The sequence below is a fragment of the Schistocerca americana genome, unplaced genomic scaffold (assembly GCF_021461395.2).
Source record: "Schistocerca americana isolate TAMUIC-IGC-003095 unplaced genomic scaffold, iqSchAmer2.1 HiC_scaffold_1327, whole genome shotgun sequence".
NCBI lineage: Eukaryota > Metazoa > Arthropoda > Insecta > Orthoptera > Acrididae > Schistocerca > Schistocerca americana.
The window spans coordinates 12,501-17,500 of NW_025725402.1; the positions used below are offsets into that span (position 1 = coordinate 12,501).

At 44.0% G+C, this 5,000-nt stretch overlaps 1 non-coding gene across 1 annotated transcript; it reads left to right on the plus strand.

Annotated features, from left to right (window-relative positions):
- The first annotated feature begins 4,666 nt into the window (after nucleotides 1–4,666).
- Nucleotides 4,667–4,748, plus strand: Trnas-cga. Its single transcript has one exon. It is a non-coding gene; the product is annotated as a tRNA-Ser (tRNA).
- The last annotated feature ends 252 nt before the right edge of the window (nucleotides 4,749–5,000 follow it).

Genomic DNA, 5,000 nt, shown 5'->3' on the forward strand with positions numbered 1-5,000 from the left:
AACACGGAGAACCATCCAACCCGAGAAGAAGCCCAGATTGCCACCACTGACACGACAGAAGCTAGACCACCCGAACCTAAGGAAATCGTGACAGCTGTAACGGTTTCAACACAACAGACACCGAAAGATATTGGGAGCCACAGCAAATTACCCGATTCCTCCGCTGTTGAGAATGACATGCAAGAACCATCCCGGAATGAGCAACCTCATAGTGAACCGATTTCTCTATTGACCCCATCATCCACCAAGAGCACGGTCGACAATTTAGCTCGAAACACCACCCGCTTAGAAGATTTGAAGAATGCTGAGGAAGACAACATCAGACAGCAGCCGGTGAAACCTAAACGGCAAACACGAAAACAGAGCCCTGAAGAGATCCAAGAACTGGAGAAAAAACTCTCCCGTACCAAAAAAATTCTTAAAACCGATCGAAGCGGAAAGCAAGGCGTGGTAGACATCGGAAAACCAGACATCCCCAACCCGAATGAGGACGTACAGATGAACCTCGCCCCTCCAATTGAAGAACCAATGGACACTGTTGACCGCTGCGGAACTGATACGGGGACAGCATGGTCTGACGACACTGAATGCGCTTAGTTGGACTAGCGAATGACGCAGGCGTATAAAATCGCCACTCTCAATGTAAACCGAGTAGTTTCGGACGTAAAGTTACAATCTGTGAAGGACTACTTATATGCCGCCGACATTGACATAGCGATGTTACAAGAGGTAGTTACGACCAAAATAGCGGATGTGTATGGATATGAGGCGATCTTAAACATAGGCAATGAATGTGGAACAGGAATACTGTTCAAACACGGCATACCATGTACAGCAAAAGCATTACTTGAATCTGGACGAGGCATAACTGCACAAATATATGATCTGCTTCTTGTTAATATATATGCTCCCTCTGGATCCAGCGGAAAACGAGCAAGGGGCAACCTGTTCCGGGACGAAATTGTCCCATTAATAACGGATTCTCGACTGCACATAATTTTGGGTGGAGATTTTAACTGCGTATTGCGTCCAGAAGATCAAATCCCGAACTTAAACTTTTGTGAGGAGCTGTTGCTGTTAATTAACGGGCTAGATATGATAGATGCTTGGTGCCACCTTCGCCCGCACACCCGAGGATACACGTACGTATCCAGTACTTCGGCAAGCAGACTAGACAGGCTGTATGTAACGAAAGGTTTTATCCATAATATAACTGACTGTGAAATTTGGCCTCTTAACTTCTCGGATCACTGCGCATTTCATATAACCGCGAAGCATACTAAACAAAAAACATTCCTGGGAAGGGGCGTATGGCAGCTAACCGTGTCACTTTTGGAGGACGCAGTACTGAAACAGGAGGTTCATGCTACATGGCAGCGTTGTCTTCGGATGCAATCCAGATATCCAACACGCATCATGTGGTGGCTACAGTCTGCGAAACCGCAGATAAAAAAATGCATCGCACGATATGGTCGCATGAAAGCGTACTGGCGAAAACGCACCTTGGAGTATCACTTTCTTTGCCTCCGCGAACTATATGATGACCCCATGGGATTAGTAGCAAACAGCTCTAGAATAAAACGCACTAAAGCAAGAATAACGGCGTTGGTACGACAATCACTAGAGGGGAAAAAAGTTCGATCGCGTCCTCCGATTGAACTGACGCAGGAGAATACGTCCGTATATCACGTGATACGGGAAGCCAAGAGAGGTAAACAAAAGTTAATCCACACTCTCAGTGATGAACAGGGGAACGAATACGATCAACAGGTCACAGTAAAAAACTACGTGGTGCAACATTATACAGATTTTTACTCCGCATCGGCGACTGACGCGACGGCAAGTGAGCCGCTTTTATCCAACATTCAATCCACGGTCCATCCAACTGACAACGCCGACCTTGTAGCCCACATAACTGAGGAAGAAGTATGTGCCATAATCAAAGACTCGCCTACAAAGAAATCTGCTGGTTTAGATGGCCTACCCATAGAATTTTATGCTTGTTTTTGGCACATCATAGGACCGGAATTCACCAAAATATGCAATGAATTATTGGGAGACGTGCAGATGCCATCTCAGTTTACCGAAGGAATGATTGTACTGATCCCCAAAAAACCACGTAGCGCTACGCTGAAGGATTTTCGACCACTAACACTCCTCAATTCCGACTATAAAATCTTCACCCGACTCATAAACTGTAGACTGAAGATGGTACTGCCGAAAGTACTTGGCCCTTATCAAATGAGTGCTGTCCCAGGGAGATCAATGTCGAATGCATTATGTGAATATAGAGACATAATATATTTGTCGTGGCTATGCAAATGCAATGTTGGTCTCATGTTTTTAGACTTCGATAAGGCTTTTGACCGCATCAACCACCACTTTCTACTAACTGTAATGCAACGGATGGGATTCAGTGCTCATTTTATTCAGATCATACGCAAATGTATAGTCGGCACTTCCTCTCGAATCAAAATTAACGGTCAGCTAAGTTCACCAGTCCCGATCAAGCAATCAGTGAGACAAGGATGCCCCCTTTCTATGGCACTATACGCAATCGCCGTAGAACCGTTACTGTTAAACCTGCATCACAGGTTACAAGGTCTACAGGTGTTGGGTACAAAAACCGTGTGTCACGCTTATGCTGATGACGTCAGTGTAGTAGTTAACACGCACTCAGAAATGGAAGTCGTTCAACAAATAATCCACGCTTACGCCACTTCTTCCGGAGCCAAACTCAATGAACAAAAATCTAAAATTTTACCTGTCGGACCCCATACGGAGACCATTCAAAGGACATGGCTACAAAGAACAGAGAAGACGAACCACTTAGGTATGATTCTAATGGCCAACCCCAGAGAGATGACAGTAGCCAACTGGGACCATAAACTACATATATTCAGGGCTACTCTCCGTGAACACAAAACTAGAACGCTCAATCGGATACAGAGAGCTCTATTGATTAACAGCTATGCGCTAAGCAAAATATACCACATCGCAGCAGTGTTACCAGTACCCAAGGATACAGCGCAAAAGCTTTTAGCTGCAGCGTATTGGTTCATATGGAGCGGAAACATCTTTAAAGTCGCCATGCCAACCATAGTGTTAACCCGCGCCGCTGGTGGGTTGGGCGTCAAAGACATCAAGAACCAATGCACTGCCGTATATATGGACCGAATCCGCAAAATACTGCAGTCACCCCACCCGACAATTACGAAAACGTTATTCAACAGGTTAGCCCCAACGAGCAAAAAGGCCCCAGTCGATGTTGGTCGCATCAGCGCTCAACTCGATCACGTCCGGACTTATTACCTGGAAATGAGCTATATTCAAGACACTTCACAGCTGCTTAACACCAGAAGGACCTATTACCACCTCACGAGACACCATAGGCAAAACCCAATTGAAGCGAAATATCCAGCGGTCAACTGGAGTAACGTCTGGAAAAACATTAACAATCCCATCCTCCACTCCAAAGTAGTGTCCACGTGGTATGACATTGTGAACGAGAAGGTCCCCACAGGTGAAAAGTTGCACAATATCAAAATGAAGCAGAGTCCGTACTGCGGTCATTGCCATACTGTAGATACCTTGGCACACATTCTCATCTGCCGCGACCAATACTACATATGGAACTGGACTAGAAAAAAACTCGCAATAATTACTAGAACCACAGACTCTGCTATAACACTTAAAGATGTACTTCAACCAGACTGGCATTTCTTTCCTGCAACAAAGCACAATAGCTATGCTTGGATTATCGGCCAGTTTGCATATTTTGCAGTTACGAATACACATGCGAGTATAGACGAGTATATACAGTATATAATGGAAGAACACTACAACCTTAAAACGAGTCGGAAATACAAAGCTTTGTTTCAAAATTTCTTACTTCACACTTTGCCATAATGAAGCGGTAAATTTTATTTTATTTTATTTTATTTTTGGTTGGTGCACAACACTACAGCGAGTCGATACTAATTGTGCTTCATTATAATTAAGTTGGCATTTATTTATTTACTTATTTTTATAGTACAGCAAGTGAAAGTGCCTCAGGAAAACTAATTTTGCCAGAAGCCGTAACATAAAACAAATCAGAAGTGCTTGATTGATTTCGTGTTCTTCTGTTTCACGGGTATTGGACAGATTGTCACGGCAAGAAGAATTATTCAGTTCCTTTATATATTTAAAAAAAAAATAATGAAAAAAATAAATAAAAAAGTAGGTTAAGTTGGGGTGAAAGTGGCGGTGGCAACAGATTTTTTTTTTTTTTTTTTTTTTTTTTTTTTTAGGTTAGATAGGATTTTGGGGGTGATATGGATGATAGGGGCCAACGCCTGAAGTGGAAGAGGTCCAGGAAAAAAAAATAACTAAAAAAAGAACAAAACAAAAAAAAGGGTAGCGTCTTTAAAAAACAAAAAAAAAAAAGAGAGATGGATAGAGAAAAAAAAAAAAAAAAAAAAAAAAAAGTCGGTAGAGCATTAGGCTTTTAACCTAAGGGTCCAGGGTTCAAGTCCCTGTTCGGGCGGAAATTTTAATACTTTGGTAGCCGCACGTCTAGTAGCGGTGTAAGCACTACGGAAAAGAACGCAGCTACGCCGTTTCCTGGCACTGCAGTGCTTTAAACGGTAGCAGTTGCATGTGTCGCTAGGGTCTTGCGCTATTGGCAGTTGTGGCCGAGTGGTTAAGGCGTCTGACTCGAAATCAGATTCCCTCTGGGAGCGTAGGTTCGAATCCTACCGGCTGCGTGCGATTTTGCATTAAAACGAGCAGAAATTTTCACACACATGTGACCTGCGTGGGTGAATGCGGATCCAAACCAGTGACACCATCCTCAACAAGACGGAAATTTATGTTTAAGAATACTGTTTCGCGACGGCCGCTGTCTGTTGTGCCTATCGGTTCACCTCGCACGGACGCTAGTACTGCAGAAATCAGTCGCACGCCCACGAACGCGCCCCCGTCCTTTTGTCGCGCCGTCGCCGTGTTCGTGAGTACGC